The 27725-nt window shown below is 41.6% G+C and overlaps 1 pseudogene and 1 gene segment (V, D, J or C); both read left to right on the top strand.

Annotated features, from left to right (window-relative positions):
- The window catches only part of LOC140601357 (immunoglobulin kappa light chain-like), a 201365-nt gene that overhangs the window by 77504 nt on the left and 96136 nt on the right, over positions 1-27725 (top strand).
- On the top strand, positions 16605-26812 carry LOC140601356 (microtubule-associated protein RP/EB family member 1 pseudogene; annotated as a pseudogene).

The following is a 27725-nucleotide window of genomic DNA, read 5'->3' as shown; positions in this document are numbered from 1 at the left end:
ATACGGAATACTCTCGCTGTCTTAAAACTCCTCTGTGTTTTGCCTATTCATCTCTCTTCCCCTCTAACCCCTGACAGCCACTGAACTTTTTACTGTCTCCATGGAAGGTAGATTATGCCTTTTTGAGCTGAACAATATTTCACTGTCTGGATGCGTCATAGTTTATCCATTTGCCTTGGGAATGACATCTTGGTTACATACAAATTTTGTAATTTATGAATAAATCTCCTATATGTGACAGTGTACAGGTTTTTCTGGGAACATAAGTTTTCAACTTCTTAGGGTAAATACCAAAAAGTATGATTGCTGAATTATATGGTAAGAATATGTTTAATTCTGTAAGAAAATGCCAAACTATTTTCCAAAATAGCTGCTTCCTTTTTGCATTTCCACCAGCAGGGAATGCTAGTTTGTGTTCCTAACATCCTCACCTGTGTTTGGGGCTGTCTGTGTTCTAGATTTTCCCATTCTAATAGGTTGTGGAGTATCATATCTGATTTACATTTCCTTAATAACATGTAATGTTGAACATCTTTCCTGGGCCTGTCTGATATCTGTCTTCTCTTTTCTGATGAGGTGTCTGTTCAGATCCTTTGAACATTTTTTTAAAAGATTTTATTTATTTATTCACGAGAGACACACAGAGAAGCAGAGACATAGGCAGAGAGAGAAGCAGGCTCCATGCAGGGAGCACAATGTAGGACCCAATCCTGGGACTCCAGGACTATGCCCTGGGCCAAAGGCAAATGTCTAACTGCTGAGCCACCCAGGGATCCCCTGAACATTTTTTTAAAGATTTGTATTTATTGTTTTGAGAGATAGACGGGAACCCCAGAGGTCAGAGTGGGACTTAGACAGAATGCAAGGCTTTAGAACCTGCTTGAATTCTAGAGCTGTCTCCTCTTTCAGTGATATCTCTCTCTCTCTCTCTCTCTTTCTCTCTCTCCCCCCCCCCCCCGTATCTCATGAATGAGCAAGGAGAAGGGGTCGAGGGTAAGAGAGGGAGAAGCAAACTCCTGCTGACCAGGGAGCCTGATGTGAGGCTGGATTCCAGGACACTGAGGTCATGACCTGAGCCAAAGGCAGATGCTTAACCAACTGAGCCACCTGGCCCCTCTTCTGGCCATTTTTAAATTGAATTTTTAGTTGTTGCTGAGTTTTAAGTGTTCTTTGATAATTTTAGATAACAGTCCTTTGTCAGATGTGTTTTTGCAAATATTTTCTCCCAGTATCTGATTTGTCACCTTATACTCTGGAAATGGTCTTTCACAGAGTATTTTTTTTTTGCAATTGATTCTTCTTATTTAATGGTTTATACATATATATTACTATATCACTACATTATAAATATTTTATATTAGTATTTAAATCTAATTAGTCTGGGGATGCCTGGATAGCTCAGTGGTTCAGCGACTGCCTTTGGCTGAGGTCATAATCCTGGGGTCCTGGGATCAAGTCCCACATTGTGCTCCCTGCAGGAAGCCTGCTTCTCCCCCTCTGCCTGTGTCTCTGCCTCTCTCTGTGTGTCTCATGAAAAAAAAAAAAAACTTTAAAGAAAAACATGATTAGTTCCTTACTATTCTTATGTTTTTGGTGTTTGCTTTTAAAGACATTTTTGTGAGAAAGCCTCAAAGATACTATCTGACTGCACAGAGATCCAGGCACAGAGATATTAGGAACCCTTACTTAGGATAAGGACCTGGAAGACACACCCCTCGCCTCACTGAAATTTGCTATTTGCAATACAGATTCTTTGTTTATTTGATATAGGGAGGTCCCACTTGCCCCTTTATATAGGAGTGGTGTGGGGAGAAATGGAAGGATTTGCTGTAAGTTTACACAGTGAGATCTTACACATAAGTAACTCTAAAGGCTGAAGGGAAAACACCTTGCCAAAATAGCTAGGACACATGGAAAATCAGAGGCTGGTGGCTGAACCACATACAGGAGAAATTACTTCTGTAAAATCCTATAGCATTGTGGATTGCTGTCTGTCTCCTTGGCTTTTCTTAGTAAACATAGCACTTCATTAAAACGTCATTTCCTTTGAGGTTATTTATTTGTTATGGGGTGGATCAACTCAGTCTTTGATTTGCCAAGATATTGTATAGTTGAAGTCTTCTTCAATTCTCCCAACCTATCCGGGTACATTGCAGCATTACCTTCCTCCCAGCATGACCCTAGAGATGAGCCTGTGTATGCTCATAGGTTGTGATTAATGAAGCCTATAAAACTTAGTTACTGGGCAGCCCGGGTGGCTCAGCGGTTTAGCGCCGGCTTCAGTCCAAGGTGTGATCCTGGAGTCCCAGGATCGAGTCCCACGTCAGGCTTCCTGCATGGAGCCTGCTTCTCCCTCTGCCTGTGTCTCTGCCTCTCTCTCTCTCTCTCTCTCTCCTCTGTCTCTCATGAATAAATAAATGAAATCTAAAAAAAAAAAACCTTAGTTACTGGGATAAGAGTGGAAGAGGGAGCATGGACTGTGGACAATTTCAGGTGTTCAAGTTTGTCTCTGTTCTCTTCTGGAATCATGATCTCTCAGCCAGACTGCCTAATAAAGGGTACAAATTCTTTCTCACAATCACCTGCCCTCTCCCTGCCACTTTTGCTTATTTCCTCCTGCATTCAACATTGGAGGAGAGAGCAAAGCTCAGGCACTCTTCTAGCCTTGTCTTGGCGGAAAAATACTAGAGCTTCAGGTGACAATGCCCCAACATTTTCCTCCTGGCCTATCTGCTCCTCTGAAATATGAAATTTTTCTCTTCACTATGAGATGTATCCTGCTTTTCTTCTGCCCAGACAGTGTTCTACTGATATCATTCTATTTTTTACCAGCCTGGGAAAACTGTAGGCACCTCTGAGTTGTTCTTCAGGATTCTGACAAGTTATCATTTATCTTGATGGGAAGAGAAAGACTTTGCCTCTTTGTAAAATTTCATGGAAATGCTGAAAGTAGAAATGTTTGTTGCTTCATTCTGCGGAATCAAACAGTGGTATTTACACTTGGATGAATCTTCATAGTCATTTCAATGAAAACGTGGGGGGGCTGCACAAGGGGTTGCACACATTTTGGTGAAAGAGTTAACTGCTTAATATACAATTTTAGGGCATTGTGTCAAACCTATATAAAAAATGAAATCAACTTTTATGCAACATGCACAAAAATAATTTTTCAAATAGGTTAAACTTTTAAATAAAAAACACAAATCCTTAGACTTATGAAGAAAAAATGTACTAGAATATATTGAGATATAAGGACAGGATAGGAAAATCAAATCCAAAAAGGTATGTCTTGTTCTCATTCTCTTTTTTCTAATCATGGAAAGGGTCCTAAGAACAGTAATTTTCAAATCATCTGAAATAAAATTATTACAGCACCACAAAACAAAACAAAGTAAAACAACAACAACAAAAAGACAATCTTGAGACTTTCCACAGACATGCTTAATCAGAATCACCATGTAGTAACCACTGGGGAATAAGGGAACAGCAGTCTGAAATGACTATGTTATGTAAAGAGAAATATAAAGAGAGGAAACCAAGTATATTGGCTCTAATCTTCAAAGAAATCTTAGAAAAATGCTGGAATATAATATTTCTACTAAAAATCACCTTCTCTACAAAATCAGAGCATTACCTCCAAATGGCGGAGAGGCTGCCTACGGCAGGTAATCCCTTCAAAGGGGGAGTGTGTGAGGACTGTAGCTCTATGGGAGAAAGGCCAGTCCTGCGGACAGGAACACTTGCAGCCTTATCAGCCTAACATCAATGTTGAATGAGAAATCCACATCACGTCCACTGTCTCTGAACCCACAGGGAACCCCAGAGGTCAGAGTGGGACTTAGAATGCAAGGCTTTAGAACCTGCTTGAATTCTTAGAGCTGTCTCCTCTTTCAGGGATCCATTAATAGCTCAACAAGATGAGAACTCTGAAGGATGACTGGGCAAAGTTGATTCACTTAGAGTAGACACTGCACAGTCAGTATGTAGACATGTTCTTTCTCCATTTTCTCACTCAGCCACAGTCTTGGATATGGTTGAAAACAATTGTAGTCACTTCCTGCACAGGGACAACCTAGGCCAATGTGACCTGGACACGGACAGGATGGCCCCTCCCTGCCCTATTCTAGCTTCTGAAAATGAAGTCAGGGCCATTCTAGAGGAGATGCTGGGAAAATTCTAGAGACATGAGAACACAGTAAACAAATCCTGTATCTAGAGGTGTCAGCATAGGTGATTCAAGCAGCAATCTGGTGTCTTGTTCTTCATTTTAAAGAAATTAGAGTGTCAAGACTGAGCGAAGGAGTGTATGTCTCTCATTGCCCACTTCTTCTTTTGGCCAATGTCATGTAGAGCATGTGGAAGAGACTGTATTTCTCTAGGCACATTAAGCTTCCGCTGGTAGAGGCCAATCTGTGCTCCCAAATACTTTCTTGATCAGAGGTTACCTCAGTTATGATTTTTTTGTTGAAGTATATAGCCTACCAATTTTGCTTTTGAAACTCTCTCTCATTCCCAATTTTATCAACAAATGACCTAGGCCTAAATCACAAAACTGAATCACACACTGTTAAAATGTAATTCCAGGGAGGGAGGGGCAAGACGGCAGAAGAGTAGGGTCCCCAAGTCACCTGTCCCCACCAAATTACCTAGATAACCTTCAAATAATCCTGAAAATCTATGAATTCGGCCTGAGATTTAAAGAGAGAACAGCTGGAATGCTACAGTGAGAAGAGTTCGTGCTTCTATCAAGGTAGGAAGATGGGGAAAAAGAAATAAAGAAACAAAAGGCATCCAAGAGGGAGGGGCCCCACGAGGAGCCGGGCTGAGGCCGAGGCGAGTATCCCCAGGACAGGAGAGCCCCATCCCAAAGAAGCAGGAGCTGCACCAATCTTCCGGGACAGAAAAGGGCTCACAGGGAGTTAGAGCAGGACCCCAGGAGGACAGAGATGCCCTCAAACTCCCTGGGACACTAACTGACACCTGCGCCCGGGGGAGAGCGCACCACACCCCGCGGCCGAGCTACCTAAAGGGCTGCAGCGTGCAAGGCTGGACCTGGAGGAGCTCGGAGGGGGTCGGCAAGGCTCTGCGGAGGGGGCTGCCTGGCGGGAGTGTGAATCCAACAGCGCAGGCCCAGGAGCACAGGGCGCCAGGACACAGCCCAGGATCCAGCCTCCCCCCGGGACAGGCAGAGGCCAGGGGGTGCCCAGGACAGCAAGGACGCTACTGCCCTGAGCTGAGCAGATCAGCGGCCCCGCCCCGGAGCCTCCAGGCCTTGCAGAGGGAGAGCTCTGGAGTTACTGCGGGGGCTGACTCCAGGGCTGCAGAGCTGGCCCCGCCACTGGGGTTGTTCCTCCTGGGGCCTCACGGGGTAAACAACCCCCACTGAGCCCTGCACCAGGAAGGGGGCAGAGCAGCTCCCCCAAGTGCTAATGCCTGAAAATCAGCACAACAGGCCCCTCCCCCAGAAGACCAACTAGACGGACAAGTTCCAGGGGAAGTCAAGGGACTTAAAGTATACAGAAACAGAAGATACTACCCCGTGGTTTTTTTTTTTTCTTTTCTTTTTTTGCTTTTTGATTTCTGTTTGCTTCCTACACCCTTTTTTCTATCTCTTTTTCTACTCTTTTTTTTCCTTTTTTTCTTTTTTCTTTTTCTCTTTTCTTTCCTTCCTTATCTCCTCTCTTTTTCTCCTTTTCCCAATACAACTTGCTTTTGGCCACTCTGCACTGAGCAAAATGACTAGAAGGAAAACCTCACCTCAAAAGAAAGAATCAGAAACAGTCGTCTCTCCCACAGAGTTACAAAATTTGGATTACAATTCAATGTCAGAAAGCCAATTCACAAGCACAATTATAAAGCTACTGGTGGCTCTAGAAAAAAGCATAAAGGAATCAAGAGACTTCATGACTGCAGAATTTAGATCTAATCAGGCAGAAATAAAAAATCAATTGAATGAGATGCAATCCAAACTAGAAGTCCTAACGACTAGGGTTAACGAGGTGGAAGAACGAGTGAGTGACATAGAAGACAAGTTGATGGCAAAGAGGGAAACTGAGGGAAAAAGAGACAAACAATTAAAAGACCATGAGGATAGATTAAGGGAAATAAACGACAGCCTGAGGAAGAAAAACCTACGTTTAATTGGAGTTCCAAAGGGTGCCGAAAGGGACAGAGGGCCAGAATATGTATTTGAACAAATCATAGCTGAAAACTTTCCTAATCTGGGAAGGGAAACAGGAATTCAGAGCCAGGAAATAGAGAGATCCCCCCTAAAATCAATAAAAACCATTCAACACCTCGACATCTAATAGTTAAGCTTGCAAATTCCAAAGATAAAGAGAAGATCCTTAAAGCAGCAAGAGACAGGAAACCCCTGACTTTTATGGCGAGGAGTATTAGGGTAACAGCAGACCTCTCCACAGAGACCTGGCAGGCCAGAAAGGGCTGGCAGGATATATTCAGGGTCCTAAATGAGAAAAACATGCAACCAAGAATACTTTATCCAGCAAGGCTCTCATTCAGAATGGAAGGAGAGATAAAGAGCTTCCAAGACAGGCAGGAACTGAAAGAATATGTGACCTCCAAACCAGCTCTGCAAGAAATTTTAAGGGGGACTCTTAAAATTCCCCTTTAAGAAGAAGTCCAATGGAACAATCCACAAAAACAGGGACTGAATAGATATCATGATGACACTAAACTCATATCTTTCAATAGTAACTCTGAATGTGAATGGGCTTAATGACCCCATCAAAAGGCGCAGGGTGTCAGACTGGATAAAAAAGCAGGACCCATCTATTTGCTGTCTATAAGAGACTCATTTTGGACAGAAGGACACCTACAGCCTGAAAATAAAAGGTTGGAGAACCATTTACCATTCAAATGGTCCTAAAAAGAAAGCAGGGGTAGCCATCCTTATATCAGATAAACTAAAATTTACCCTGAAGACTGTAGTGAAAGATGAAGAGGGACACTATCTCATACTTAAAGGATCTATCCAACAAGAGGACTTAACAATCCTCAATATATATGCCCCGAATGTGGGAGCTGCCAAATATATCAATCAATTAATAACCAAAATTAAGACATACTTAGATAATAATACACTTATACTTGGTGACTTCAATCTAGTGCTTTCTACCCTCGATAGGTCTTCTAACACAACATCTCCAAAGAAACGAGAGCTTTAAATGATACACTGGACCAGATGGATTTCACAGATATCTACAGAACTTTACATCCAAACTCAACTGAATACACATTCTTCTCAAGTGCATATGGAACTTTCTCCACAATAGACCACATACTGGGTCACAGATCGGGTCTGAACCGATACCAAAAGATTGGGATTGTCCCCTGCATATTCTCAGACCATAATGCCTTGAAATTAGAACTAAATCACAACAAGAAGTTTGGAAGGACCTCAAACACGTGGAGGTTAAGGACCATCCTGCTAAAAGATGAAGGGTCAACCGGGAAATTAAGGAAGAATTGAATAGATTCATGGAAACTTATGAGAATGAAGATACAATCGTTCAAAATCTTTGGGATGCAGCAAAAGCAGTCCTGAGGGGGAAATACATACCAATACAAGCATCCATCCAAAAACTGGAAAGAACTTAAATACAAAAGCTAACCTTACACCTAAAGGAGCTAGAGAAAAAAACAGCAAATAGATCCGACACCCAGCAGAAGAAGAGAGTTAATAAAGATTCAAGCAGAACTCAATGAAATCGAGACCAGAAGAACTGTGGAACAGATCAACAAAACCAGGAGTTGGTTCTTTGAAAGAATTATGAAGACAGATAAACCATTAGCCAACCTTATTAAAAAGAAGAGAGAGAAGACTCAAATTAATAAAATCATGAATGAGAAAGGGGAGATCACTACCAACACCAAGGAAATACAAACGATTTTAAAAACATATTATGAACAGCTATACGCCAATAAATTAGGCAAGCTAGAAGAAATGGACGCATTCCTGGAAAGCCACAAACTACCAAAACTGGAACAGGAAGAAACAGAAAACCTGAACAGGCCAATAACCAGGGAGGAAATTGAAGCAGCCATCAAAAACCTCCCAAGACACAAAAGTCCAGGGCCAGATGGCTTCCCTGGGGAATTCTATCAAACGATTAAAGAAGAAACCATACCCATTCTACTAAAGCTGAAAGAGATGGAGTACTTCCAAATTCGTTCTATGAGGCCAGCATCACCGTAATTCCAAAACCAGACAAAGACCCCACCAAAAAGGAGAATTATAGACCAATATCCCTGATGAACATGGATGCAAAAATTCTCAACAAGATACTAGCCCATAGGATCCAATAGTTCATGAAGAAAATTATTCACCATGACCAAGTAGGATTTATTCCCGGGACACAAGGCTGGTTCAACACTCATAAAACAATCAGTGTGATTCATCATATCAGCAAGAGAAAAACCAAGAACCATATGATCCTCTCATTAGATGCAGAGAAAGCATTTGACAAAATACACCATCCATTCCTGATCAAAACTCTTCAGAGTGTAGGGATAGAGGGAACATTCCTCAACATCTTAAAAGCCATCTACGAAAAGCCCACAGCAAATATCATTCTCAATAGGGAAGCACTGGGAGCCTTTCCCCTAAGATCAGGAACAAGACAGGGATGTCCACTCTCACCACTGCTATTCAACATAGTACTGGAAGTCCTAGCCTCAGCAATCAGACAACAAAAAGACATTAAAGGCATTCAAATTGGCAAAGAAGAAGTCAAACTCTCCCTCTTTGCCGATGACATGATACTCTACATAGAAAACCCAAAAGCCTCCACCCCAAGATTTCTAGAACTCATACAGCAATTTGGCAGCGTGGCAGGATACAAAATCAATGCCCAGAAGTCAGTGGCATTTCTATACACTAACAATGAGACTGAAGAAAGGAAATTAAGGAGTCAATCCCATTTACAATTGCACCCAAAAGCATAAGACACCTAGGAATAAACCTAACCAAAGAGGTAAAGGATCTATACCCTAAAAGCTATAGAACACTTCTGAAAGAAATTGAGGAAGACACTAAGAGATGGAAAAATATTCCATGCTCATGGATTGGCAGAATTAATATTGTGAAAATGTCAGTGTTACCCAGGGCAATGTACACGTTTAATGCAATCCCTATCAAAATACCATGGACTTTCTTCAGAGAGTTGGAACAAATTATTTTAAGATTTGTGTGGAATCAGAAAAGACCCCGAATAGCTAGGGGAATTTTAAAAAAGAAAACCATAGCTGGGGGCATCACAATGCCAGATTTCAGGTGGTACTACAAAGCTGTGGTCATCAAGACAGTGTGGTACTGGCACAAAAACAGACACATAGATCAATGGAACAGAATAGAGAATCCAGAAGTGGACCCTCAACTTCATGGTCAACTAATATTCAATAAAGGAGGAAAGACTATCCACTGGAAGAAAGACAGTCTCTTCAATAAATCGTGCTGGGAAAATTGGACATCCACATGCAGAAGAATGAAACTAGACCACTCTCTTTCACCATACACAAACATAAACTCAAAATGGATGAAAGATCTAAATGTGAGACAAGATTCCATCAAAATCCTAGAGGAGAACACAGGCAACACCCTTTTTGAACTCAGCCATAGTAACTTCTTGCAGGATACATCCACGAAGGCAAAAGAAACAAAAGCAAAAATGAGCTATTGGGACTTCATCAAGATAAGAAGCTTTTGCATAGCAAAGGATACAGTCACCAAAATAAAAGACAACCTACAGAATGGGAGAAGATATTTGCAAATGACGTATCAGATAAAGGGCTAGTTTTCAAGATCTATAAAGAACCTATTAAACTCCACAACAAAGGAACAAACAATCCAATCATGAAATGGGCAAAAGACACGAAGAGAAATCTCACAGAGGAAGACATAGACATGGCCAACATGCACATGAGAAAATGCTCTGCATCACTTGCCATCAGGGAAATACAAATCAAAACCCCAATGGGATACCACCTCACACCATTGAGAATGGGGAAAATTAACAAGTCAGGAAACCACAAATGTTGGAGAGGATGCGGAGAAAAGGGAACCCTCTTACACTGTTGGTGGGAATGTGAACTGGTGCAGCCACTCTGGAAAACTGTGTGGAGGTTCCTCAAAGAGTTAAAAATAGACCTGCTCTATGACCCAGCAATTGCGCTGTTGGGGATTTACCCCAAAGATATAGATGCAATGAATCGCCGGGAGACCTGCATCCCAATGTTTCTAGCAGCAATGTCCACAATAGCCAAACTGTGGAAGGAGCCTTGGTGTCCATTGAAAGATGAATGGATAAAGAATATGTGGTTTATGTATACAACGGAATATTACTCAGCTATTAGAAATGACAAATACCCACCATTTGCTTCAACGTGGATGGAACTGGAGGGTATTACGCTGAGTGAAGTAAGTCAGTCGGAGAAGGACAAACATTATATGTTCTCATTCATGTGGGGAATATAAATAATAGTGAAAGGGAATAGAAGGGAAGGGAGAAGAAATGGGTAGGAAATATCAGAAAGGGAGACAGAACATAAAGACTCCTAACTCTGGGAAACGAACTAGGCGTGGTGGAAGCGGGGGGGGGGTTTGGAGTGAATGGGTGACGGGCACCGAGGGGGGCACTTGATGGGATGAGCACTGGGTGTTATTCTGTATGTTGGCAAATTGAACACCAATAAAAAATAAATTTATTATTAAGAAAAATAAAATAAAATGTAATTCCAAATAAAGAAAGGAAATGGGGATATTTTTCAGCTCTGCTGGTTTACAGGTTTGTCATTAATAAAAGAAATTCAGGTTGACCTTTGAAACTGTGGATGTGCTAACTACTGTTAGTTGTTTGGTAGCTCTTGCAATCTGTGCCTCAGCTGGAAACAACTGCTCGAATTTCTGGAACACCAGAAAAACCTAGATTTAGGTATTAGTCACAAAGTATCTTGGGTTATAATGGGAGTAACTGTATTTTCTCATGAGGATGCAAAAAAAGAAAAAAACCCACTGCCTTGAATTTTCTAAATTTAACTGTCAGTATTATGATTTCACATCCTGGACTCAGAGAGTTTCCTGAGCTCTAGGCATGAGTGTGTGCATCTCACCTATCTTTGCTGGGTCAGCAGTGCTGGGTGCGTTCATACACCACACACATCACATCTGCTTCCTGAGGCTGATGCCTAGTATTCTTGTCTCAGCACAAGGCGGGGCTTGACTCTCATAATAACCTCCCCTTATCCTTAAAGTTGGGTCAGTTGTAGACAAAGTGTATATATCAAAGCAATACGAGTACCCTTTTCTGTACTACTGGAGTGGCAGTGGGTAGGAAGGAGGATATAAAGCCCCACCATAGAAAATGGAGAATTGGGGGCTCTGATACAGTACTTAAGGGACTTATAGTTGCTGTCCATTGAAAGTCATGTTTTCCCAATGGGGGCAGAAAAGGATCCTAGAAAGTACTGAATTCACTCTCCTCATTTCACAAGGGAAAAAGAAATCTCTAAGGTTCACAGAGTGGCTTACCATGGGTCATTTGGTAAAGCAACAGAATTTGGACTGCAAGAGACAGATTCTTCTAAATGATGTTGTTTTCCCATAAAATTAAAGAGAGTCCATGTAGTTTCCCTGTTTTCTCACCGAAGATGACCTACATCCACTTTTGATCATTCCTTTTCTTTCTCTTAACTGGACTTTAGAATCAGAAGTTTATTTCAAGGAAAAAGGGAAGAGGCTCAGAGAGTTCCCTTTGAAACAGAACTCACTCATTTTCTCCCAAGACCTATGTAGCTCAATTAATATTCTTCATTTTAGATATAACACTCATATTCCCTAGTTGATTTTTCTTAAATAGGCAAATACATTTATACCAAAAAGCCCTCACAGTGAACAAGTGGCATGAGACAGCCTTCTTCCTCCCGGGCAGTCCGAAAGGAAAGAAGGCTAAAGATGCCAAGGCCAGGTTTCTGCTATAAAAAATTCCCCAACAATTCTCTCTTCCCCTTAGCTGGATGTCTTGATCTCAGTTCTCACCAAAAACAAGCTCATCTTTTATCAGAAAGAACTTCCATTTGGACTAGTCAGGACACAGGCTTCTGTGTGTCTTTCATGTTGGCCAAAGAACTGTGAGTTTGAGCTGTCTGGCTTGATAAAATCTGTAGATCAAAGTCTACCTAAGGTGTAACAGCAACACGCTCCACAACCTACAAACTGTGACCTTACAGTAAGGGGCTCACATAGTTGTGCCACCAAGATGTTACCAAGGCACACAAATCACACACTGGTTTCCAGTTTTATGGATCGGAATGAACAGCTTCTGGCACAGAGACAAAATTGCAATAAGACCTACCTGCTTTAAGTCCTGGCTTCTTCAGGTGATGGAGGTCAGGATTAGAGACTCCTAGAGTCCTGTTCCCTACCTGGACCTCAGAGAGGTTCTTCCTATACCCCTTACAAATGCTTCTTATTTCTGTGTAGTGTGGAGTGACAAGCTTTGATGGGGTCAGTTTTATTGTCCAGGGAACAACAGTTTGGAAACAAGTAGGAAATAAAGATTCTTGTTAAGAATTAGGAATACTCTTCTTCAGTGTGCAGGTAGTATAGGAAAATTTCAAAGCATTTTCTGTTAAGAAGAATTTTAAATATTTTGCTTTTTCTAGATATTTTAGGGCAAGAAATTAGGATTTAAGCAACCCAAATGAAGAGGGGACTTACAAAGTCTTCATGTGATTTTTCATAGCAAAGAGTAATCTTGTTACAAATTCAAGCATTCTGAAGAACACTTTGGTTTTTTTAAATAATAAATTAATTTTTTATTGGTGTTCAATTTACCAACATACAGAATAACACCCAGTGCTCATCCTGTCAAGTGCCCCCCTCAGTGCCCGTCACCCATTCACCCCCACCCCCCGCCCTCCTCCCCTTCCACCACCCCTATGAAGAACACTTTGTAAAAAACATTTTTAAAACTGGTACAGAGTAAAAGAAACATGACAGAAGAAGAATTTCTCAGCCATATTCTACAAATTTTGTGGAATTCCACATTTTGTGTGGAATATGGCTGAGAAATTCACATGCAATAACATGTAATGTGATTCCTTTTATTTTAGTATACTTTAAACTGTGTTGCATAATGTGATTCTTAATTTAACATCTGTAATGATTAGTTTTGACGCTCATCTTAAGATTTATATTATCTTGTATTCTCCTTTTTGTTTTTGTCCTAATTTTTTTCATTTTAAGGGACTTATCTTTCTGAATCATTCACTAGCATGATTCATTAGAAGGGCTGGCACTTTCAAGAGGAAGATTCACAACTGCATTGGCTAGCTTATAAGATGCATCAATGAAGAAAATACATGAAAAAAAGTAAATAAAATGACAACTATTAAAACATGGGACATGGGCTATTGTACACATGCTTCTATCACAATTTTTCATCACTAACCAAGTCCCTCCACAGAGTTCCAGATTCACTTTCAGTTCCATTTTTACACAAAAGCTCTTCCATTCTTACTACAAGATCTTACTCTTGGAAGATTTCCTAGAAGATACAGAGACTGAGCTTTTCTGCATAATCATACCTGGAATTGTAAGTATTCAGTTATTTTTCAATTCAGTATGACTTTGGCTTTAATTTACTTGAGATCTAACAGAACTACAGACTCTATTCTCAGGTTTTCTAGGATTTTGTTTGCAGGGCAGTGACAATTTGTTGTGAAGTTATTTGAAGTTGACACAATTCTCACAAAGGATCAATATGACATATTACGGGAAGACACGTGAACAATCATATGTTCCTATTTTATGTCCCTATTTTAATGAAAGATGATTGGTAAACGGATGCCCCTAGCAGCTCTGACCCTGCACCCCGTTCCATAGTGACTGACTTCCACTGAAGACCCAAGAAAATGTCAGCCATAGGTACAGGTGATGCCTAGACATTAAAACAGTTACCCCAGTTTTTGCCATTCTTACATACAAAATCTCTTCTAAATGCAGGCTCATGGCTGTTGATGCCAAACATAAAAGCCAAGGGAGAAACATAGCTTCTCACACAGAGCTAAGAAGAAACCAGAACCCCAGACAGAAACTGGTTATACATGATGAGGAAGCCTCTGTATGGAAAAGGGTTTCCTGAGCATGAAGACGAAAAAGATAATGTAAAATAAAATGCTATAAAATGAAACATTGTTCATTCTGTCCCATCCTCTTAAGCAGTGCTTCCATTAAGAAATCTTTTTGATGCTATGGGATGAGTGAGTGTGTGTCTGTGTATGTGTGTGCGTGTAGACAAATCACCTATACACCACATGGGGGAGTGTGTGTTTCTATCTATCTTTCTATCTATACTTGGGGAGAAGGAGAGAGAAGTATGACAGGATACACACCAGACTGTAAAAAATGGTTACCACAAATATACTCACTGCAAGAAGCATAAAATTTTGTCTTTGTCCTATTCTCTTCAACAGGACTATTAGTTCTCTACCTATAAGAGAGAGATTCTTTTCTACTTGAAAAGGACTTTTTATTTTCATCTTCTCATAGAGTAAAATTAACAACATCCCAGGGTGAGTTTAATTCATTATTAAATTATTATTCAGTTGTCTAAAACTAATAACTTGGAAACAGCAGATCCCATCGACCCTAAAACTATTTCTATTTCATCCTGTGATTTGGGGATCCTGTGCCACTCAGCTGGAGTGGAAGTGGGAGCTATTTCCCCCGGGACCTTAGCAGACAGGAATCCACCAGGAGGGCCATTCACCTGCCAGAAATTGACACTGGCCACTACACCTTCACGTCTCTGCTGGTTTCACAGAAGGGCAGGACTCTGAGCACTGTCTTCCCACAGATCCTGACTTTACCCTTCGATCCTCCTTCCTACTCAGGCAGTAAAGAATTTGTCTCTGTTAGCTTTCCTCCCAGCACAGAAGACCTTTTAAGCTACTACACTGGCAGGAGAGGGACCTGCACCTGCCTGTGCCTCTTTCCACTCTGCCACACCCACCAGGGGATTTGCATATTGTTCCCTGGGGAGGACCTTCCCTTGAAAGTCTGAGATAAAGGTCAGCTCTAGGCTTGTCTTTACTTACTAGGGCTCCTCAGCTCAGCTTCTCAAGATGAGGTTCCCTTCTCAGCTCCTGGGGCTGCTGATGCTCTGGATCCCAGGTAAGGACAGGGCGGGGATGGGGAAAGACATGGGGGCGTGGATGGTCAGCTCCCCTGGTGCTGTTTCTCTCCCTGTGTATTCTGTGCATGGGGGAGATTGCCCTCCAATGAGGGGAATTTAATTTTTAGACCTATGAAAATTAAGAAGAAACTGAAAAGAATAATAAACTGTGCTTTTTGAGATTTTGAAAAAGAAAGAGTCTATTTAGCCCTTTGCAATTTTGGAGTTATCCATAGAAACTAGATATATTTGGAGTATGAATCATAAATCAAAATGATTTAGCCTAAAATATATAAAACACAAAATCATAAAATAGCTCATAATGTTTGACCTTTGTCCTTGTCTCTCCTTACCTAGGATCCAGCGGAGATATCGTCATGACACAGACTCCACTGTCCCTGTCTGTCAGCCCTGGAGAGACGGCCTCCATCTCCTGCAGGGCCAATCAGAGCCTCCTGCACAGTAATGGGAACACCTATTTGGATTGGTACATGCAGAAGCCAGGCCAGTCTCCACAGGGCCTGATCTATAGGGTGTCCAACCACTTCACTGGCGTGTCAGACAGGTTCAGTGGCAGCGGGTCAGGGACAGATTTCACCCTGAAGATCAGCAGAGTGGAGGCTGACGATGCTGGAGTTTATTACTGCGGGCAAGGTACACACTCTCCTCCCACAGTGGTTCAGCCCTGAACACAAACCTCTCTGGCCCGTCACCAGTCTGTAAATGTGTTCCTTGAGTGGGGAGCAGGTGCCGCAGAGTGTCTGAGTTGGCGTCAGTGGCAGATGCTGGAGAACCCAGGGCAGTAATGTGCAGCTGAGAGCTCTGGACCATGTTACAGCCCCATGAGCTGCAGCAGCCTTCGTGGGGCAGAAGCAGCTCAAGAACGGAGGTGATGCAAGTGCTCTCTGAGCAACAGGCTGGAGGGAGAGCTCACTTGTATCTCATCCCGACCCTCCCTGCCTTGTGTGCTTCGGTCAACTACATTTAGTCAGCCCGAGAATCAGAATATTGAGGCATATTTGTAACATTGGAAGTTGAATACATTTTGGAGCAAAGAAATGTGGCTATATTTCCAAAAGGATAATACTTGGGTATCATTCAGAATTTATTAGTGCTTATTTTCACACTCTCTTAACTTCTCCTTTTCCAGTTACAATAATTACTCCATTATCATGTTCTCTGGATAGCATTCCACACTTGCTATTCCCTCAGGAAAAATGACTGAGAATGATGAATAAAATACATTATTTTTATAGAACATGGTGTTACCTGAAAAGGAATCAGAATTGCATGCTTTCTTGAAAATGGATAGAAATGATATGCTTTGAGTAGATCTCAATTAAAAGAGTGCTTAATGGTCCGTCGCTGCATAACGTGGGGTGGAGGTGGGGGTGGGGTGCGTGTGAGGTCATCGCGTGGGCGGGCGGTTTGACTAGGATGAAGATGGAACCGAAGTCCCCAACGCAGGCAGTGGACGCCGGCCTGCCAAGACTGGAAGATGGCAGTGAATGTCTACTCAACGTCAGTCACCAGTGAAAACAGAAGTCGACATGACATGCTGGCCTGGATCAATGAGTCCCTGCGGCTGAATCTGACAAAGCTCGAACAGCTGTGCTCAGGTGCGGCCTACTGTCAGTTTATGGACATCCTGTTCCCTGGCTGCATTGCCTTGAAGAAAGTGAAATTTCGGGCTAAGCTAGAGCATGAATACATCCAGAACTTCAAAATACTACAAGCAGGCTTTAAGAGAATGGGTGTTGACAAAATCATTCCTGTGGACAAATTAGTAAAAGGGAAGTTTCAAGACAATTTTGAATTTGTTCAGTGGTTCAGGAAGTTTTTTGATGCCAACTATGATGGGACAGACTATGACCCAGTAGCTGCCAGACAAGGCCAAGAAACTGCAGTGGCTCCCTCCCTCGTTACTCCAGCTCTGAACAAACTGAAGAAACCCCTCAGCCCTAGCCGGTCGGCTCCCCAGAGGCCCACTGCGACACACAGAACTACCACAACCCTTAAGGCTGGCCAGTGTGGGGTGCAAAAGAATCCTGTTGTGGGCATGGGCAAGGGGGATGGCCAAGCGGCTGTGTTGATTCAGCAGGTCAACGTTTTGAAACTCACCATCAAAGACTTGGAAAAAGAAAGAGATTTCTACTTTGGAAAGCTAAGGAACATTGACTTGATCTGCCAGGAGAATGAGGGAGAAAACAATCTTGTACTGCAGAGGATCGTGGATATTCTCTATGCCACACACCAAGGCTTTGTGATACCTGCTGAAGGGGGTCCGCAGGAGGAACAGGAGGAGTATTAACAGCCTGGACCAGCAGAGCAACATCTGAATGCTTCTCTCCAAATCATGTTCTTAACTGTAAAATACCCTCTTTTATTATCCTTAGAATACTCACTGGTTTCTTTTCCTCAGCAAATAGTACCTCTTCTTAAAGGGCGCTTTACAGAAGTGTCACCCCTTTCCCCATGAGTTTGAGTTAGGAGCTTTTACCCTGTAGCAGAGCAGTATTATCATCTAGTTGGGTCACCTGGGGAACAGAGAGACTGACCATGGGACTCACTATGTGGACGCTGGTAACACTGCTGGAGAAGGTGCTTATATGTCACACACTGAGGTGGAGTCCCCAGTAGAGAAATGTGAAGACTGAATGTTAAGCTGGTATGAAATCTCAGCAGAGAACGTTTAAATAAATAAGTGCCTTAAGAGAATTTAAAATATCTCTTCCATATCTCAAAATATAAACTGAAACATGACCAGAGATTTTAGGTGTTTGACATGGTGTCTGGGAAGGAAGGGCTAGGCCTCTGGAGCTTTGGAATCTGCTGTGCACTGGCCTGCAGGGCTGCTTGAATCCTCAGAGCCCTAGACCTTGACCCAAAAGGGAAGTTTAAAAAGTAGCTCCGAAAAGCCATTTAGTGTCCTTGACCAATCATATCCCTGCTTTAAGAAGCAAGAGGGGTTGTTGTCTGGATGAATAGAGGGCATGTTTCAGCCCAGAGATGTTTGAGTTGAAGTGCTTGAATTTCATTGAACAATTCTCTGATGATTTTTCCAATTATCCCTGAAATTTCTATGTATTGTGCTTTTTGAGAAATGAGGTGGGTCCAGTTTTTAACAGCTACTTTGGGGAACTTGCTGACATCTCTGGGATTTGAGTGGGGGTCATGTCCCATTTTACTGTCTTTTAAGTTTACACTGAACATGTTTTTCTTCTCTGCTCCTCTTGTCCACTGAGGACTCCTCTTTGGCTCCTTAAAGTTTGCTGCCTAGAGTGTAAGTTCAGCAGGCAGGTGCTCATGCTGCAAGTTCTTTCTGAACCTCTGGCAAACAGAGTGACCAGTGAAGGCCATCGCTACCATGGAATCTGCAAGATTGGGTGTTGTTGGTACTGCTGTCCCATCACCCTCCACCTTTATCTGAATACTTTGCCAGTGCACTAATCTCTTTGGAGATAAAATTTGTTAGCGTGTTACTAAATGTTAATTTTCTTTTCCAGAAGGTACATACAGTACTGTGTCTGAATTATTAATTTTTAAAATAGTTCATTCCTTTACTCTTCCTCAATTGCTTTGCCCTAGACTATTCAGTTCCTTTGTTTAGCAGAATTCTGCAAAATGTGTGTCACCCACTACTGAGATTGTTCAACCCCTGATATATTTGTACTGATTTGTTCCTGGTGGTAGCTTGTCCTAAAATGTGTGTAGAAAGCAGATATTTTATGATAATATTGTTGTGTTGGGTGTGCTCTGTGTGGAATTCAGAGGAGAACTCAGCTTCAGTGATTAACAATGCCAAAAAATGCAGGTAACTAGCCATTGTTCAAGTAACAGTGGTGCTATTTGTCTCTTGTGGCCTTTTAGACTTTTGTTGCCCTAAAATTCCATTTTATTGGGAACCCATTTTCCACATGGTCTTTCTTGAGAGGGTTTGGTTTTTTTTTTTCCTTACTTGACACAGTTTCTAAATAAAATTCTGTATTTCGAAAGAAATAAAATAAAATAAAATAGTGCTCAAAAATTATCTCTGACCCAATTTAGGGTCATGTCAATTACATGGTGTGATAGAAATAAAAGAATGATTCAGTCTACAGAACAACATGATCCTGTTCCAGGTTGAGTAATAAAGTTCATTTATTTCCTAAAATTGCTTATCCCAAAATATTAGAACCATGGTATATGTAATCAGAATTCAGATAATTCCATATACTACCTTCATCCACATATGCACAGCCCCCCATCATCATCAACATCCTTTCCTGAGTAATATTTTTGTTACAACCAATAAACCTACACTGATGCATCATTATCATCCCAAATGTCCAGTTTACAGTATAGTTCACTCTAGGTGTTGATAATTCTATGGGTTTGGACAAATGTACAATGTCCAAAAACTCTTCTGTGTTTTGCCTATTCCCCTCTAACCCCTGACAACCACTGAACTTTTTGCTGTCTCCATGGAAGGTAGATTATGCCTTTTTGAGCCGAATAATATCTCATTGTCTGGACGCATCATGGTTTATTTATCCATTTGCCTTGGGACCGACATCTTGGTTACATACAAGTTTTACAAATTATGAGTAAATCTACTATGTACATTGGTGTGCAAGTTTTTTCTATGGACATAACTTCCTTGGGTAAATACCAAAAAGTCTGATCGCTGAATTGTGTGATAAGAGTACATTTAGTTCTGTAAGAAAATGCCAAATTGTTTTTTCAAAATGGCTGCTCCTTTTTTGCATTTCCACCAGCAGGGAATACTACTTTGTGTTCCTCAACATCCTCATCAGCATTTGGAGCTGTCTGTGTTCTGGATTTTGGCCACTACAATAGGTGTGTAGTAGCATCTCTGATTAAAATTTCTTTAATGACACATAATGTTGAACATCTTTCATATGCCTGTTTGATATCCATCTTCTATTTTCTGATGAGGTATCTGTTCAGCTCTTTGCCCATTTTTTAATTGGATTGTTTCTTATTGTTGAGTTTTAAGTGTTCTTTGTAAACGTTAAATAATAGTCCTTGGTCAGATGTGGCTTTTTTCATAGAACATTTTTTTTGTTTTATTTAAATTCAATTTGCCAACATATAGTATAACACCCAGTGCTCATGTGCCCCCCTTAATGCCTGTCACCCAGTTACCCCCTCCCTGCACCCACCTCCCCTTCTCAGATGTGTTTTTGCAAATATTTTCTCTCAGTCTGAGACTAATCTCCTTATACCCTGGAGAATATCTGTCACAGAATAATTTGTTTTTTTGCAACCAGATTTTCTTATTTCATACATTAATATAGGATATATTATTAAATCACTAATTAAAAAATTTTATGTTTGTATTTATAGCTTCCACCTATTCCTTTTTTTATTTTTTGCTTTTAAAAACATTTTCGTGAGAAAACATCAAAGATTTTATCTGACTCCACAGAGATTCCATGCACAGAGATTTAAGAACCTTTAATAGAAACAGGACCTGGGAGACCTGTCCCTTGCCCCACTGAAATTTACGATCTGCAATACAAATTTTTTCTGCTTGTCTGACACAGGGAGATCCCACCTGTACCTTTCTATGGAGCAGAGCTGGAGTCATGGAGGAGTTCTGCTGTCAGTTTACATGGTGAGATCTTACTCCATACATAACACTAAGTTCTAGAGAGAAGGCACTTCCAAAATGGTTGGGATACATGGAAAATTTAGGGCTGGTGGCTGGACCACCTTACAGGAGAAGTGACTTCTGTAAACCCTATTGTGTCATGAATTGCTGCCTCTTCTCCTTGGCTCTTCTTAGTAAATATATCACTTCATTGAAATGTCATTTCCTTTTTGATTATTTATTTTGTATGTGTTTGATCAACTAAGTCTTTTATTTGTCAAAGTATTGTAGAGTTCCTTTTCATTCCTTCCAACCTATCTGGGTACATTGTATCATTACCTTCCCCCAGAATCACCCCAGAATTGAACCTGATTATGCTCATAGGTTGTGATTTATGAATCCTTGAGAACTTATTATTGGGATAAGAGTGGAAGAGACAGTGTGGGCTGTGGACAATCTAAGATGTTCAAGTTTGTCTCCACGTTCTTTTCTGGAATCCTCTTAATGATCAATCAACTAGACTGCCTAATAAAGAGCAAACTCTTTCCCCCAATCGCCTGCTCTCTCCCTTCCACTTCTGCTTGTTTCCTCTCCATCTAGTGTTGGAGGAGAGAGCAAAGCTCAGGCATTGTTGCAGCCTGGTCCTGACAGAAAAGTACTAGAGCTTCTGGTGGCAGTGTACCAGCACTTTTGTCCTGGCCTGTCTGCTTCTTTGAATCTTTTATTTTCTCTTCTCTCTGAAGACCCATCCTGCTCTCCTCTGCCCAGATGATGTTCCACTGGTACTGTTATATTTTCATCAGCCAGAAAAATCTATGGGTACATCTGAGTTGCTCTTCAGGCTTCTGATAAGTTATCATTTATCTTGATGGGAAGAAAATTTTGTCTCATTCCTAAGTTTCAAGGAAACGCTGAAAGTAAAAACTTTTGTTGCTTAATTCTATTGAGTCAAACAGTCAAACTTGGATGAATTGTTGTAGTCATTTCACTGCAGGTGTGTATGTGTACATGGGTGTGCACACACTAGATAAAGATTAACTACTTCATAAATAATTGTAAGGAACTGTGTCATTCCTATATAGGAAAAATGAAATCAACTTTCTACAATGCCCACAAAAGTCATTTATCAAATAAGTAACACTTTTTTTAAAGACATATTTATTTTGGAGAGTGGGGGAGGAAGAGGCAGAGGGAAAGGAAGAGAGAGTAACATGTAGACCCCATTCTCTGGGTAGGACCCCATGCAGGGCTTCATCTCAAAACCCTGAGATCACCACCCAAGCCAAAACCAGTTAGAAATTAAACAAATGTATCACTCAGGCACTCCTCTACAAAAACTATAAACTTACAAAGTATGTAGTAGAATATATTGAGATAGGAGTACAAGGTAGGAACATCGTACCCAGGAAAGCATGTCTTGTGCTCATTCTCTTTTCTTCTGGCATGGAAAGGGTCCTAAGAGCAGTTATGTCAAATCAACCCTCCCAAATTACAATTATTAGGGCACTGCAAAATGAAAAAACAATCTTGAGACCAACACACATATTTAATAAGAATCACCATGGGATAACCACTGGGGAATAAGGAAGTTGCAATGAATAACTTGGACGTTCCTTTTGGAAAGAGAAATATAATAGGAAAACATCAAGCATGTTGACTCTAATCTTCAAATAAAACATAGAAAACAGCATTTGTAATAAAAATCACCATCTTAAGAAAATCAGAGCATTGCCTCCAAAACCTGGGGAAGCAACCTAGGGCAGCTAGTGGCCCTCAGAGAGGGAGTGTGTGAGGACTGCAGCACAGTGGGAGAAACATCAGTCCTACAGACAGGAAGACTTGCAGCCATATCAGCCTGACATCTGGGCTGGGTGAGGTATCTGCAGCATGTCCGCTGTCCCTGAATCCACAGGGGACTCCAGAGGTCAGAGTGGGAGGTTAGATAAGATGCAAGGCTTTAAAACCTGCTTGAATTCTTAAAGCTGTCTCCTCTCCCAAAAATTCATTAATAGCACCTCAGCAAGGTAAGGACTCTGAAGGATGCCTGGGCAAAGCAGATGCACTGGGAGCAGAAACTGTGTGGTCAGTACCCAGACATGTTCTTTTTCCTTCTTTCACCTCAGCCACAGTATTGCATATGGTTGAAAACAATTGTAGTCATTTCCTCCACAGGGACAACCTAGGCCAACATGACCTGGACACAGACACAATGGCCCCTCCCTGCCCCATTCTAGCTGCTACAAATGAACTCAGGGCCATCCTACTGGGAGGCTGGGAGGATCCTAGAGACAAGAGAATACAATGAACAAGAAATGTATCCAGAGGTGTCATAATAGAAAATTCAAGCAACAGTCTAGTGCCTTGGTCCTTATGGTAAAGAAATAAGAGTGTCAAGCATGAGTAAGGAGTGTGAGTCTCATTTGCATAGAAACACAGCCCACTGCTTTCGTTGGCTCCTATCATGGGGAGTATGTGGAAGAGGCTGTATTTCCCCAGGCACACTAAGCTTCCACTCATAGAGGCCAGTCCGTGCTCCCGAATACGTTCTCCAGTGAAGGTACCTCACGTATGATTTTCCTGTTGAACTATATATTCTAATGATTTTGTTTTCAAAATTGTCTCTCATTCCCTCATTCACTATTTCAACAACAAAGAAAACAACATTCCTAGACTGGAAATGTGAACTATGACACTATGTAAATACAATTCCAAATTAAAAAAGGAAGTTGGGATATTTTTCAACTGTGTTGGTTTGCAGCTTTCTCTTAATAAAACAAAATTCAAATAGCCTTTTTGAAACAGTGGACCTGCTAAACACTGTTAGTTGTTTAGAGAATCTTGCAATCTGTGCTTCAGTTAGAAACCACTGCTTGCTGAGTGAAGTAAGTCAGTCGGAGAAGGACAAACATTATATGTTCTCATTCATTTGGGGAATATAAATAATAGTGAAAGGGAATATAAGGGAAGGGAGAAGAAATGTGTGGGAAATATCAGAAAGGGAGACAGAACGTAAAGACTGCTAACTCTGGGAAACGAACTAGGGGTGGTAGAAGGGGAGAAGGGCGGGGGTGGGAGTGAATGGGTGACTGGCACTGGGGGTTATTCTGTATATTAGCAAATTGAACACCAATGAAAAATAAATAAAAAATAAAAAAAATAAACCTTTGGTTTAGTAAAAAAGAAAAAAAAAAGAAACCACTGCTCGAATTTCTGGAACATCAGAAAAATCTGGATTTAGGGAATTGTCATAAAGTATCTTCAATCACTCTAAGTATCTTCACTAGCGGATGTATCTCATGAGGGTGGAAAAAAGAAAGAAAAAGAAAAGAACCGCTGGCTATCAATTTTCCAAATTTAACTGCCAGTATTGTGATGCTACAACCTGGCCTCAGAGAGTTTCTTGAGCTCCAGGCATGAATATGTGTTTCACCTGTCTTTTGGGTCAGTTATGCTGAGCATATTCCTGCACTACACACAAAACCTCCTGAGGCTGATACCTAGTATTCTTGACTCAACACAAGGAGGTGCTTGACGATCAGAATAGCCTCCCCTTGTCCTTAAAGGTAGGTCAAATGTCAGACAAATCATAGATATCAAAGCAAGTTGAAAAGCCATTTATGTGCTCCTTGGGTGGCAGTGGGTAAGAAGAAGGATATAAAGCTCCACCATAGAAAATGGAGAACTTGTGGGCTCTGATGACAGTACTTAAGGAACTTACATTTGTTGGACATTCAAAGTCACATGTTCCCTGGCAGGCGTGGGGGGGGGGGCAGAAAAGGATCCTAGAAACTACTGAATTCTCTGTCCTCATTCCACAAGGGAAAAAGGAATCTCTTAGGTTCAGAATTGCGTACCATAGGTCATTTGGTAAAGCAACAGAATTTGGCTTACAGGAGACAGAATCTTTTAAAAGATGTTATATTCCTAAAAATGAGGAGTCCATGTAAAGTTTCCCTGTTTACTCACAGAAGATGACATTCACGTGACTTTTGAACAACCTTTTTCTTTCTCTTAACTGGACTTTAGAAGCAGAAGTTTATTTCAAGAAAAAAGGGAGGAGGCTCAGAGTTCCCTTCGAAGAAGAACTCACTCATTTCCTAATAAGAACCTATATAGTTCAATTAATATTCTTCATTTTAGATATAACACTCATATTCTCTATTTGATTTTTCTAAAATAGGCAAATACATTTGTTACCAAAAGGACCTCAAGGTGAGCAACGGGCCTGGGGAAGCCATTTCCTCCTGAGCAGTCCAAAGGGAAGGAGGGCTAAGAGTTAAAGTCCAGGTCTCTGCTATAAGAACTTCCCCAACAGCTCTTTCTTGCCCTGGGCTGAGTGTCCTTTACAACACCCACTGCTTGGTGTGCTGGAGTATGTGATAGGGGATTGGCTACCTTTGAGTGGGAACCGCAGTCCCCACAGCCTCTGAAAGGATGGTGGTCCTCCAGAAATCTTGATTTATGTCTGTGAGATACTAGAAAATATAGAGATTGGTCTCTGCTCCCAGCCCCTGACAGAGCTCTGAAAACCCTTATAATTTCCTAGGAGATAAAAGCTCTAGGAGCATCTTTTATTCTGTGAAGATGCCCCCAAATGGGCTCCAGGATGGGCACTGGTCACCAGAAAGACCAAGCCAGGATTAGAAACATGGAATTTGCTGCCCCATTCCCCCATCTAGTGAGGGGAGAGGGGCTTGACACATAGATAATAATCGATCATGTCTAGGTAAGCAAGCCTTCACGAGTCTCAAGAGTGCAAGGTTTAGAGAGCTTCCACACAGATGAACAATCCACAGAGAGAAAGAGATGCACTCCATCTCCACGAGGACAGAAGCTGCTGTACCCAGGACCCTCCCAGACCTCATCCTATGTATCTCCATCTAGCTCTTCATCTGTATCTTTATCATATCCTTTAAGAAACTGATAAACATAAATAGGTGTTTCTCTCAGTTCTGTGAGCTTCTCTAGCAAAGCAATCACACCTCTTGGAGGGAGGTAAGGGAACCCGCTCCTACAAATGGTCAGGGGAGCCATCCCTTCATCTCTCCCATTTTGAAGGAGACTCCTGATGGGCTAGTCCTGTCAAGCTGAGGCCTCCAGGCCACATTCTAGGGCCACAGGCAGCTGCTGTGGAGGATGAAGTATGGACATGGAAGCCAACTGGGAGCAGACCCATACCCAAGAGACTGGGTCTTGGGAAACCCCATCATTAAATTGCCTGGGGTTGGCTACATAGCTGGTCAGGGACAGCCACCTGGCTTATATGGACTGGAGTTCCTTCTCCTCCACCAGGTGGTTCTTTGTGCCCAGTCTCTGCAAGAGCGGTGACACCTCCACAGTCTGCAGGGGTGTTAGCATTCTTCTTAAGTACACACATGGGATGGAGATAGCCCCAAGGTTGAAATCTTCCCTGAAAACAGGCTAAAAATTTCTTTCTTTTCCGTAACAAGGTTAAAAAATTGTCTAATATAAAACACATTTCTAGGGTATTGACAAAAATAATGTTATAGACTCTTCATATGTTCAAGAAAGAGCAAAAATAAAACTGTAATTGAGGAAATCTGGGGAGAAATATGAAAAGATCAGCTTCTCTGAAAGTAAATCAAGCATGAATAAAGGTACAGCAGGTATGTAAGAGATGAAATCCTGGATAAGGGTCTGGCCCAGGTGCCCCAATTTGGCTTCTCTCTGGAGACCTACCAGCTCTGGGTCCCCCTGGGCTATCGGCTTTGGCTTTAATTCTACTGCATTCTGCTCAACTCCCTCATGTGCCCAATCCTGCTTTCTCTTTCCAGAGACACTGACCTCAAGAACATTCCCCAACCAGTGTCCCCATGCTGCCTCACTCGTGAGCCTGCTTTCCAGGGAACGATGCCTGGGACCAAGGATGTCAGCAAGTAGCACAGGCCAGCTTGTCATATGAATCTTCATAGGCAGAAGGTGTACAATTTCCAAAATGTACAAGGACAGCATGTGGTCCGAAAGAGGCATCTGTGGCACTAGATGCTTAAGCACGTATTAGTAGAAATTATTCAACGTGCAGACACTTAGTGTATTTTGCCTCTGTAACTGCAAACTCTAGGTTGGGGGAGCCGAAGTCTAAAGTCACTGCTTCTGACGCAGGACCTAAACCTAAGCCAGTTCAAAGTCTCAAGCTCGTTGATTGAAGGGAAGGCTAAGTCTCAAATGAAGGAAACTGAAGTTTTGTCATAGATATATAGAGAAATTTTTGCCTCCTTGTTTTCCCTAGGGTATCAGGGATCAGGGCCTGAGTTCAGAATGCTCCCTCTCCTCCGTGATGAGAATACTCATAAATAGAGATCAGGGCTTTGGATTATCCAGGTCATTTTAAGCTTACATGGTTGAGAATTGCCTTATAAAGCCAGAAGATCAATATATTCACAGGTATATGTGAGCTACCTATGAACTACTTATTTATCTGTACATTTATCACTCAGTAGTAACCATTCACAAATATTTAGAAAAGGTGACCCATTTCAATCACAAGTCCCAAGAATCTACTCAACAGAACTGAAGTTGGTGATGCTCCCTCTGCTGGATGTCTTGATCTCAGTTCTCATGAAAAACACAAGCTCACCTTTTATCAGAAAGAACTTCCATTTGGGCTAGTAGGGACACAGTCCTCTGTGTTTGTCTCATCTTCACCAAAGCACCATAGTTTGAGTCGTCTGGCTTGATAAAATTTATAGATCAAATTTATAGATCAAATTTATAGATTACAGAATGTATAACACCATCACACTTCCCACCCCACACACTCTGACCCCAGGATAGTGGGCTCATGGTTGCACCAACAAGAAAAACTTCTCTAGGTACACAAATCACACACTGGCTTCCACTTTTTTGGACCCAGAAGAACAGCCTCACACACAGAGACAAAAGTGCAATAAAGTCCACCTGCAAAACTCCTTCCT

This window comes from Canis lupus, chromosome 12, assembly GCF_048164855.1.
Source record: "Canis lupus baileyi chromosome 12, mCanLup2.hap1, whole genome shotgun sequence".
NCBI classification, from domain to species: Eukaryota; Metazoa; Chordata; class Mammalia; order Carnivora; family Canidae; genus Canis; species Canis lupus.
The sequence above is the reverse complement of the archived record's forward strand: the minus strand, read 5'-3'. Positions and strand labels throughout refer to the sequence as shown.